This window comes from Panthera onca, chromosome B1 (genome assembly GCF_046562875.1).
Source record: "Panthera onca isolate mPanOnc1 chromosome B1, mPanOnc1 haplotype 2, whole genome shotgun sequence".
Lineage (NCBI taxonomy): Eukaryota > Metazoa > Chordata > Mammalia > Carnivora > Felidae > Panthera > Panthera onca.
The window spans coordinates 173,249,851-173,261,477 of NC_138342.1; the positions used below are offsets into that span (position 1 = coordinate 173,249,851).

The 11,627-nt window shown below is 49.2% G+C and overlaps 2 long non-coding RNA genes across 2 annotated transcripts; one reads left to right on the forward strand and one right to left on the reverse strand.

The window, feature by feature from the left end:
* The first annotated feature begins 2,472 nt into the window (after positions 1-2,472).
* Positions 2,473-7,056, forward strand: LOC132691671 (uncharacterized). Its single transcript, XR_009615937.3, has 4 exons — positions 2,473-3,102; positions 3,448-3,630; positions 5,473-5,524; positions 6,100-7,056. It is a non-coding gene; the product is annotated as an uncharacterized LOC132691671 (long non-coding RNA).
* Positions 3,420-4,743, reverse strand: LOC132691670 (uncharacterized). Its single transcript, XR_009615936.3, has 2 exons — positions 4,350-4,743; positions 3,420-3,673 (listed from the first exon to the last, which is right to left on the reverse strand). It is a non-coding gene; the product is annotated as an uncharacterized LOC132691670 (long non-coding RNA).
* Positions 7,057-11,627: the final 4,571 nt, after the last annotated feature.

Here is an 11,627-nt window from a genome sequence, read left to right on the forward strand (position 1 = left end):
CACCCCCTGCTATCTGCGCCTAGAATGTTCTCCCCGCTCTCCATCGGTCCTCTTGCAGGCCTCGCGCACGCCTCACCATTTTCAGTGCCTCCCCGACAGCTGCAGCCTTGTTCAGAGCGTTCAGAGCCCCTCCACACACGTCTGTGTGCTCGGGAGTGGACTGCCCTTGTTTTATGTCAATGAATTTTAATTTTTCCTCTCCGGTGGAGATGCCACCAGATACGTCTTTGCCTTCCTACGGTACCCGGAGCGAGCCGAACGTGTCTTGGGCTCTCACTAGTCACTTGCGGGTGCCACCGGTAGATTGCACATCTGTCCTCCCCTTCTGCGTCTTTCCAGGGTAACAACTTCCTACCCCCCAAAACCTAGTGACTTCAAGCCGGCCGTTTGTGCGTGAAGGGGCCATCTGCGTGGGGCTCAGAGGGGGGCAGTTTTGCCGCCTGGGGTTGCTTGTGAGGTGGCGGTCAGATGGGAGCCTATCGGGGAGGGTCCGCGGTGGCCTCACTCGCGTGGCTCGGTGGGTGCCGGCTCTCAGCTGGAGCCCCTCGGTTCTCCACGGAGCCCTCCACGTTTCCGTGGGCCAGGCCGGCTCTTAGCCGCACGGCTCCTTGGTTCTGAGTAGCCTTTCTCGCCAAGGCCCAGGAGGCACTTCTGCATTCCGCGGACTAAAAAAGTCACGGGGCCTCTGGAGGGTCATGGGCACCATCTTTTGATAAGAGTGGCGAAAGTCACACTGCAAAAAAGGCACGCGGGATGCGAGGGATTGTTGTGGCTGTTTCACTAGCTCATCCAGAGAGGTAGGTCTTTTATTTATTTATTTTTAAATGTTTTTATTTTTAGAGACAGAGAGAGGGAGAGCAGGGGAGGGGCAGAGAGAGAGAGGGAGAGAGAGAAAATCCCAACAGGCTCTGGGCTGTCAGCACAGAGCCTGATGCAGGGCTCGAACCCACGCCTGTGAGATCATGACCTGAGCCGAAATCAAGAGCTGGTGACTGAGCCATCCAGGCGTCCCCAAGGGAGACATGTCTTTTGGGAATGTCATTGCGCCATAGCCCGAGAGGGCCCACTTCCCTTTACGTGACACGCCCCCCCCCATACTCCCACCCTCTTAGCTCCCCAGACCCACCTTCCCTCCAGCACCACGGCCTGGGGACCAGGTGGACCGGATGCGAAGCCTGAGCCAGAGGTTTGTGATTCTGCCAGGATTCTGTGGGGAGCGCACAGGGGTGGAGAGAGGGAGGCCCCCCAGGAGATGAGGGGAAGAAGAGAGAGCCCAGAGGGGCCACTGACACCCACCTGGAGAGGGTCGGTGCTGACCGACGTGGTCCAGAAAAAAAGTTAGCGACCGTGGGGTGCCATCCTGTGGTCTCTGTGTCAGACTAGGACTGCTTTCTTTCTGGCCGTGGAGTTTACCTTCCGGCTTTCCATCCACTAGGGGCACAGGTGCAACAGATATCGCCGTAGATGTTAAAAAATTTCACTCTAATGGAAAATCCAGAAGGGCTGTGTGTTTACATGGTGACTTGAGACTTTTCAGGTAGAAAAAAACCCACGGTCTCTCATCCCGATACTTCCCTGAGAATCAGAGAGTGAAACTGGTAGGTGCCGCTGGGTGATTCCAAGCCCCCTCTGCTAGTGGAAAGGGTGCTTCCGGGTGAGGGCAGCCCCTCAGCGTCACTGCAGGGTCCCCAGCACGTTTAGTCCTTCGCTGCTTCTGCGGCGTTCTGGGCCTGAGCCCCTCCGGCCTCAGCCCTCATGTGGGAAGGGGCCAGACCCCTCTAGGGGGCCAGACTCAGCTCAGCTATCCCTGGAGGCAGATCTGGAGCAGCCCAGGAAGCTGCGATAGCACAGAGGGCTGGGAACTTTGCTTTCCTTGGCACAGTGCCCTCAGTTTCGGTGACTGAGCGGCACGTGAACTCCAGAGGATGAACCGGTTGAAAACATTTGTGCAAAACATGTGTCCACCTCGGCTGGAAGGAACCCGCGCTCCTAGGGCAAACGGCTGGAGCGAGGAGAGGACAAGAGGAGCCTACAATATTCTGTTGTTATGAAGACGTGCTCAAAGATCGATGGGGACATTTCTAAAGACATAGAGGCTAGCTTAAGGGGGCTCCCACCCCCAGCCCGCCTCCCCAGGCCAGAATGAACTGTCGTCCTACAGAAGAGTGAACTAACAACTCCGAGTAGACGTGGAGAGCTTGGTTTCTAGACCTGGGTTTGAATCTTGCCTCTAACTAGTTAGGTGACCTTGGATATGGTCATTCATCTTAAAAAAAAAAAAAAAGTCAATGGGGCGCCTGGGTGGCTCAGTCGGTTGAGTGTCCGACTTCAGCTCAGGTCATGATCTCACGGTTCGTGGGTTCAGGCCCCGTGTCCGGCTCTTTGCTGACAGCTCGGAGCCTGGAGTCTGCTTTGGATTCTACTCCTCCCCCCTCTCTCTCTCTCTCTGCCCCTCCCCTGCTCATGCTCTGTCTCTGTCTGTCTCTCTCTCTCAAAAATAAAATAAAAACATAAAAAAAAATTTTTAAATGTCAAAGACCTACAGAAAAGTTGCAAGTAAAACAAAAAAAATTCCTTTGTTCCCCCTGCTGAGCCCTCAAGAGTAAGTTGCTGGCCTGGCTACATCGTGCCCCAGTGCCTTAGCATGTATTTCCCACCAATAAGAACCTTCTACTTGTGTAGGACGCAGCCATCAAAATCAGGACGTGGACATTAATACCGCCATACCTGGAGAGCTATCATTCGTTCCAATAACGTTCTTTATAGCAAAGGATCTCACCGAGGGTCACACGTTGCATTTGGCTCGACGTGAACTTGTTCTTCAGCCTTGACCTGCGTAACCCTGCTTCACGCTGCTGTGCATTACACGTCAGTTGTTTTGTGGACTGTCCTCAGTTTGGGCTTGTCTAAGGTTTCCTCTTGATTGGATTCGGTCTATGAGTCTTTGGCAGGAACATCACAGAAGTGACTGCGTTGTGTTCACGCACACAACGTGCGCCTGTCGGGCCTGTCGGGCCCGTTCCCCGATTCCACTTGGAACCATTACTGGAATGATTGCTCTTGCCATTTGATGAAGCCCATGTCTGCCAAGCTCTCTCCACTGTAAAGTCACTTCTTTCCATTGCAATTATTGCACGTTTTGTGGGGAAGTCCTTTGAAACCTGTTTTTCGGGGCGCCTGGGTGGCTCAGTCGGTTAAGCGTCCGACTTCAGCTCAGGTCATGATCTCGCGGTCCGTGAGTTCGAGCCCCTCGTCGGGCTCTGGGCTGATGGCTCAGAGCCTGGAGCCTGTTTCAGATTCTGTGTCTCCCTCTCTTTCTGCCCCTCCCCCGTTCATGCTCTGTCTCTCTCTGTCCCAAAAATAAATAAACGTTAAAAAAAAAAAAGAAAAAAAAAAAAGAAACCTGTTTTTCATGCACCTTTAGTTCACTTGTCTATTTATTTACAGGGGTGCAGCATCACGGATCCCTGTGCTGTTCCGTGGGTTGTCATCCATGTTTGTCGTGTTTTATTTTGACACTCAAATTGTCCTCCGTCAGGCCTCTTGGAGCTGGCTGCTGTGTCCTTTTGGAACGTCCCCGTCAATCTTTGAGCACTTTCCTGCACGAAGAGTATGCGAATATTCTAGGTGGTTTGTATCTTCTCTCGGCCATTTGTCCCCGTAGCTGCTGGTTCTTTTTAGCAGAGAATGAATTCAGAAACCGAGATTTGGGGGGTAGGTATGCTTGTTACGGGTGGGGCGTTGTGGCCCCCAGGCCCTCTCAGTGGACAGAGCTAAGGATATACATCAAGATATGTTCATACGTCTACATCTATACATATACATCATCTATTTCTGTGTCTGCCTGTAGTGTTGCAAACAGTGACCTCATACCAAGACCCCAGTGGCGATCTAGACCCACAGGATCCGTCCTAGTGCCCTCCCTTTACTTTTTTGACTCTTTTGCCCAACAGAGGGACATCTGGCTTGCATGGTCTGTAATACGAGTACTTAACCTCCGCTTCTGGTAACGAGTCTCCCACCACCGCTGGATCCCTCCTCTGTAGGGAAGCCGTCCTCACCTGGCTTGGGCTCCAGCACCCCACAGCCCCTTCCGCACCCTGCTCAGGATCTCATACCCCATGCTGTCCCCCCACAACTTCTGCATGGGCTCCCTCCTCGATCTGCTCTGGTTCTGACATCTCGCGCTGGGGCACTCTGTTCAGGGCCTAATACCCCACACCGAGTCACCCCCTGACCCAAGAAGCCCTTCTACCCTCCTGCAGACAGGCTTTGCATCTGCTCGGGGTGAAGAAGGGGCTCCGGCACCCCAGTCTAGACCCCTTGCCACCCTCTGTGTGGACACCTACCTTTCTAGGCCTCGGCCGGTGGTGTTCGGACTGAGTTATTCAGGAAGGAAAGGGAAGAGACAGAGCCACGTGTTAAATCTTAGGCCTCGGATTGCTCATCAGTAAAATGAGCATAATAATGGTTCCCATGGAATATGGGCGGGGGAGAGAGAACCACATGAGATCACATATGTGAGGTGCTTCCTCGGCCCGATGCCTGGCACAGGGTGGATGTTCACTGTCAATGCCATCATTCTTACCGCACGTTAACATTCCCGATTTTACTATATCACTTGGTGGGCACGTGGTAGAGACCTACTGGAGAGAAGGCAGGAGGAGTGGGTGCAAATGGCACGTGTGCCAAGAGAGGATCCATGCCTCTTTTTTTTTTTTGTTTTTAATTAGGCTTCATGCCCAGTGCAGAGCCCGACACGGGGCTTGAACTCACAACCCCGAGATCAAAACCTGAGTTGACCATTGTTGCACTATCTGCTAACTTCGGTGTAAATTTTTTAAACATGCTTATTTATTTCTGAGACAGAGAGAGACAGTGCATGAGTGGAGGAGGGGCAGACAGAGAAGGAGACACAGAATCCAAAGCAGGCTCCAGGCTCTGAGCTAATAGCACAGAGCCCGACGCGGGGCTCCACCTCAAAGACCGTGAGATCGTGACCTGAGCCGAGGTCGGACACTCAACCGACTGAGCCACCCAGGCACCCCAACTTGGATGTAAATAAAAAAAAAACAAACAAAAAAACAACACCTGAGTTGAGATCAAGAGTTGGACCCTCAACTGACTAAATTAACCAGGCACCCTGCCCTCCCCACCTCCCTTTGCCTCTTTCTTAACAGAATAAAGAGACTCATTATATCAACTAACTTAAAATACAGGAGTAGGGGGGAAAACTGGGAGGAAACATTTTAATATGTTAAGTGATTATCTTTTTTGGTGGGATTACGTGACTTAACATTGGCGTGTGCGTTGGTCAAAACGCATTCAATAAATATTATTCAAACTTAGAAAAACTATTCAGAAGGATCCTGGTTAACTTCAGCATAATTTATTGAAAAGTGCTCTCAGCCCGAGTGGTTGGTTGTGGGTTTTTTTGTTTTGTTTTGTTTTTGTTTTTCTTCTGCCTGGTAGGTTCTAGAGATTCAGATCCTGGTGCTTCCATTTCCCAGCTAGATGACCATGGGTAAGTTAGTTAACTTCTCTTTGCCTTTGCTTTTTTTGTTTTGCAGAGCAAGGAATCTTACAGTGCCTAATTCAGGGGTATTTATCAGTTAAATGAGATATTGCTTACAGAGCACCTGCCACGGAGTAAGCCCACAAATATGTTAGCTATTGATGTTGTTATTATTTCATGGGAAGGAATGCGGTGAGTGGTTCCCCAGAGGAGAGAATTCCTTCTGTGACTCGTCTCAGCTATGCCTCCCCTTGAGTTCGTGGCTTGTGACTAACCCAGAGACTTCAGGCAGCTGGGCCTCCCGTGGGGCAACAAGTGGTGGCAAGGGTGACAAAGCCAGTCTGGGGAAGTGTCTGCTTCACTTCCTGGAAGGGATCCAAAGAGATCAGTTCCTTAACAGACTCAGCAGCCTGGTGGTAAGACACCGTGAGTGCCACCTACAGGACAACGCTGTAGCTCCGTCTGAGTTGGTGTCTAGTGTGGTGGGAATCACTCATTCATTCATTCATTCATTTGGCTGTTAGTTCCATATATATATATATATTTTTTTTTTTTGAAGTAGGCTGTTTGTTTGTTTTTTGAAGCAGGCTTCACACCCAGCACTGAGCCCAAGATGAGGCTTGAATTCACAACCCTGAGATCAAGACCGGAGCTGAGACCAAGAGTCAGATGCTTAACCGACGGAGCCACCCGGGTGCCCCATCGCATATGTTAATTAAATGCTTGCTATGTGTCAGGCTCTGTTATAGGCAATGGGATACAGCCATTAAAACACAGCTGCTTAAAAAAAATTATTGCAAAATTAAAAATGCAATTAATAAGGGACAGAAATATCTGTACACTCATGTTTGTGACCGCGTTGTTCACAATAACCCAAAAGGTGGGAGCAACCCAGGTGTCTGCTGATGGACGAATGGATGACCAGAATGTATGTACATGCAAAAGAATATGATTCCGCCTTAAAAAGGAAGGGAATTCTGGCATATGCTACAATATGGACAAGCCTGGAAGACATTGTACTAAGTGACATAAGCCAGTCACAAAAGGACAAATACCGCGTGATTCATTTGAGACACCCTAGAGTAGCCACTTTCAGAGACAGCAGAATGGTGGTTGCCAGAGGCTGAGGGATGCGGGGAGTGGTGGAGGGTTAGTGTTTACTGCGGACCGAGTTTCAATTCGGAATGATGAAAAAAGCTCTGAAGATGGACGGTGGGGATGGCCGCACAACAAAGAGACGGCGTGCTTAGTGCCACTGAACTGGACAGGTAAAAATGGTGACAATGCAAGCCTTATGTTGTATATATTTTACCACGGTTTTTTCAAATGTGACAAAATAACGACAACACCTGTAGATAGTGGAATAAAGCACAGAAATCAAGTTCATGACAGCATTTACCTAACAGGTTTAGCTTTCACAAATTGTTTTCTTTTAAAACGTTTTGAACACGGGGCTCCTGGGGTGGCTCAGTTGGTTGAGCGTCTGACTCTCGGTTTTGGCTTAGGTTGGGGCCTCACAGTTTGTGGGATTGAGCCCTGCATCAGGCTCTGTGCTGACAGTGAAGGGTCTGCTTAGGATATTCTCTCTCTCTCTCTCAAGATAAGTAAATAAATTAAAATAAATAAAACTAAAAAATAAAACTTTTTGAGCAAGCACTTCACTGCACAAGATGTATGGATAATAAATAAGATGTGAAAAGATGCTCAACATCATCAGTCATTAGAAAAATGTAACATAAAACCATAATAAGACACGATTACATAACTAAATGGCTAAAATTAGGGGCGCCTGCATGGCTCAGTCAATTGAGCAGCCAACCTTGACTCAGGTCATGATCTCGAGGTCCATGGGTTCGAGCCCTGCATTGGGATCTGTGCTGATGGCTCAGAGCCTGGAGCCTGCTTCAGATTCTGTGTCTCCCTCTCTCTGCCCTTCCCCTGCTCATGCTCTGTCTTTCTGTCTCAAAAATAAACATAAAAAAATAAAATTAAAATAAAATTAAAAAAAAAAATAAAATTAAAGAGGTTGACCATACCCAGTGTTGATGAGGATGGAACTCTCATACACTCCCGGTGAGAATGTTAAAATGGCACAACCACTTTGGAAACCAGTTTGGCACTTTGTTTAAAAAGTTAGACATATACTGCTATCTGATGCAGCCAGATTTACCTGGGAGAAATGAAAGCATATGTTCATACAAACAGGAAAAAATACAAATGTCCATCAACAATAAAAGGATAAAGGCTCCTGGGTGGCTCACTTGGTTTAATGTCCAACTTGCTCAGGTCATGATCTTATGATCCGTGAGTTTGAGCCCCGCATCGATCTCTGTGCTGATGGCTCAGAGCCTGGAGCCTGCTTCCGATTCTGTGTCTCCCTCTCTGCCCCTCCCCTGCTCACGCTCTGTCTCTCTCTCTCTCAAAAATGAATAACATTAAAAATATATTAAAACAAGGGGTGCCTGGGTGGCTCAGTCAGTTAAGCATCCGACTTTGGCTCAGGTCATGATTTCGTGGTTTGTGAGTTTGAGCCCCACGTTGGGCTCTGTGCTGACAGCTCAGAGCCTGGAGCCTGCTTCGGATTCTGTGTCTCCCTCTCTCTCTGCCCCTCCCCTGCTCATGCTCTGTCTCTCTCTGTCTCAAAAATAAATAAAACATTAAAAAAGTTTTAAAAATATATATTAAAACAATAAATGGATACACAAACTGATACGCTGACAGAATACTACTCAACAATAAAAGAAAAAGGATGAACGATTGCTACTACATGGATGAATCTCAAAATAATTAGGCTGGGGGGAAAAAAGGCAGGCAAAAAAGAGTATATACTGTATGATTACATTTATATAAAATTCTAGAAAATGTTAACTAATATATGATGACAGAGAACCAATCAGTGGTTGCCTGCAAATGAGAGACAAGTCAGGGAAGGCCGGAAGAAGACACACAAGGGGACACAGGGAAATTTGGGGGGGGAGAGACAAATCCTTTTTCTTAATTGTGGTGATTCTTTTATGGGTGTGTACACTTACATATGCACAGCCTATGACATGTCGATTGTACATTAGTAAAGCTGTTAAAGCCAAAATTGAAACAAAGGCAATGCACAGAAACAATCCAGTAAGCAAAGGGCAGGAAAACCATAAGGGTCCCCAGGGACACAAGGTGGGGCTGTGCGTGCTGGTGGTGGCGGTCAGGTGGGGCTTCAGAGAAGCTAGCTGAGAATGAATATGTGTTGTCAGGCAAAATGCGGGAGAGGGGAGGGTCTTTCCTATGGTGGACGAAATGTGTGGGAAGACTCACAGGCCCCAAAGAGCCGGGGGCTGGAACTCTGTGTGGCTGGAACTCAGGGCACGGGGCGGTAGAGAGAGGGCCAGAGAGAGCAGCCGAGACCAGCTATGGATGTGGATTTTCTCCCGAGGTCAGTGGAGACGGACTACAGGCAACCAGGGGGTTATCGTGTGCGCGGTCTAGAAAGACGTTCTGGCTGCAACCTGAGAGGTGAGCTGGAGGGGAGTGGAGGGCAGGCAGGAGTCTGGGAGTTGGGTGAGGACATTTAACTGGTGGGGGGAGTGGCCCAAGACAAGAGCAGTTGGGATATACTACTTCGTGGCACATTTTCAGGACCCTGGAGAGTTAGGACCTTTGATGTCAGCTTTACAGAAGAGCAAACGGCGACTTGAAGGACCGAGCCTCCGAGTGGCTGGTGATGCTGTGAGATGCAGAGAGGCCCAAGATTTGGCCCTGATGTTTAGCTGTCTGTGAAGCAGCTGAGAGAATGCGGCAGCTGGGAGAGAGGCCAGTGGGGAGAACCCCGTTGATCTGGTGGTGAAATCCTGCCCACCAGGCATCTGCCTTACAGTGGTTGCCGTGGAAACATTAGATGTAGACCCAGAAGCATCTAGTCGGCCCCTCTTGTTAAAGATGATGACAAGGACAAGACGGGGAAGTGATTTGCTGACTTTCCTACTGGCAGCAGGGTAAAATACAGAACATGAAATGGACTACTTTAACCATTTTCAGTGTAAGGTTCCGGGACCATATCTACATTCATAATATTGTGCAGAAGCCATCACCCCGCATCTCCAGGAAGTCCTCATCATTCTGAACTGAAACTCTGTACCCACCACAGTAACCCCCTTCCCTCCCCAGACCCTGGTAATTACTATTCTACTTTGTCTCTATGAATTTAATTAGATACGTGGGATCATGCATACATACATAGTGGAATCATGCAATATTTGCCTTTTTGTGACTGGCTTATGTCACTCAGCACGATGTCTTCAAGGCTCATCCGTGTTGCGGCATGTGACAACATTGCCTTCCTTTTTCAAGCCGAACAATACTCCATGGTCTGTACCTTCCACATTTTGTGTCTCCATCCATCTGTTGGTGGACATTGGGTTGCTTCTACCTTGTCGTTACTGTAAATAATGCCGCTGTAAACGCAGGTATACTGGAAACCTTTGTAGATATGGATTATTGGTATTTAGTGAAGAAGACAGACTTTGGCTGGTGAGTTTCAGGTAAAAGGGAAGGAAAATGGGGGGAGAGAAATATTTTCCCTGGAAGTCAACTATAAGTACTCTTTGTGCCTAAATACTTTTGGACTTATTCTAGGCAATGTTCCCCTTGGCTGTCATCCTGAATATGGTCCGTTAAGCCTGCAAGTGTGTCCAGCTCCAGTTAGAAGAACAGGTGTAGGAGAACGCGTTTCATCAGGGCACAGGTTTGCCTTGGGACACTTCTCCCGGGGGGGTTCTCTGGTCTTCTAGGAAAACCACCAAAAGGCCAGCTGGCCTGTTCCACCAGGCTCCGTGATGGCAGGATCATGTCTGTTCTGTCTGTTTTATTAACTAGTGAATCTCCAGCACCTCGAACACTGCCTGGCACTCAAAACTTTGTCAAATGAATGTGTCTTCCGCTGATCAGACCTGCTGTGCGCTCCTGGGGAAGTCGTATCTCAGGAAAAGAAGAGGTCACTGGACTAGAGGCAGACTCAGGAGCTTACCCAGGCTCTGATGCTGCCTGACATGTGATGTGGCCTTGGCTTGTCCTTTGTACTTCCCGGCTTCTCATCGCTCGGCTGGTGGAAACGACAACCTGCTTGGGCTGACCTCACCAGGTGTCATGAGCAGTGAGGGGCTCATGTGAATGAAAGCGTTGTGCAAATGAATGCCATGATTGTGTCAAATCCTGGCCCCTCTTCTGTCCTGCATTGACAACTAACCTTCACCTGTGGGCACCTCTCACATCTCGGCACCTCCCCACAAGCAGCACCCACTCCCAGCCTCCTTTTCTCATTGTATCTCTATTTTCTCGGTCTTTTGTGCCTGCAAATCGAGTCATGTCTAGCTCCTCCCTCTCTCTGGCACCCCCTTCTGTCCCGAGTCTCGGAGTCTCGAGTCGAGTCTCGACTCTCGAGTCGCTACTTCTTTTCCCTCCTGGCCCTGGTTTCCACTGCTGCCCTCCTCCTCAGGAGTCCCTCCCTCCAGTCTGACCACTGCCAAAACTTTGACCGTCTTCTGCCTCTTGACTTTTCTGCTGCCAGCAAGAACCTCCAACGTGGAGCTCTGATTTCATTGTGCCTCTGCTCAAAAACACCTAATGATGCTGAGACGCACAAGGATGCCCCCTATCAAAAGCACAGAGGGGCGCCTGGGTGATTTTGGCTCAGGTCGTGATCTCACAGTTCATGAGTTCGAGCCCCGTACCAGGCTCTGTGCTGAGAGCGCAGAGCCTGCTTGGGATTCTCACTCTGCTCATTCTCTCTGCCCCTCCCCTGCTTGCTCTCTCTCTCTCTCTCTCTCTCTCTCTCTCCAAATAAATAACCAAAAAGTTTTTTTTAAACGGACACAGAAAATAACAAATGCTGGCGAGGCTGTGGAGAAATCGGAACCCTCATGCACTTACAAATGTAAAATGGTGCTGCCACTATAGAAAGCAGTATGGTGGTTCCTCAAAAATTAAAAATGGAGTTACCATACGAAGCAGCAATCCTGCTTCTGGGTGTGTCCCCAAAAGGACTGAAAGCAGGGACTCAAAGAGATATTTGCAGGGGCGCCTGGGTGGCGCAGTCGGTTAAGCGTCCGACTTCAGCCAGGTCACGATC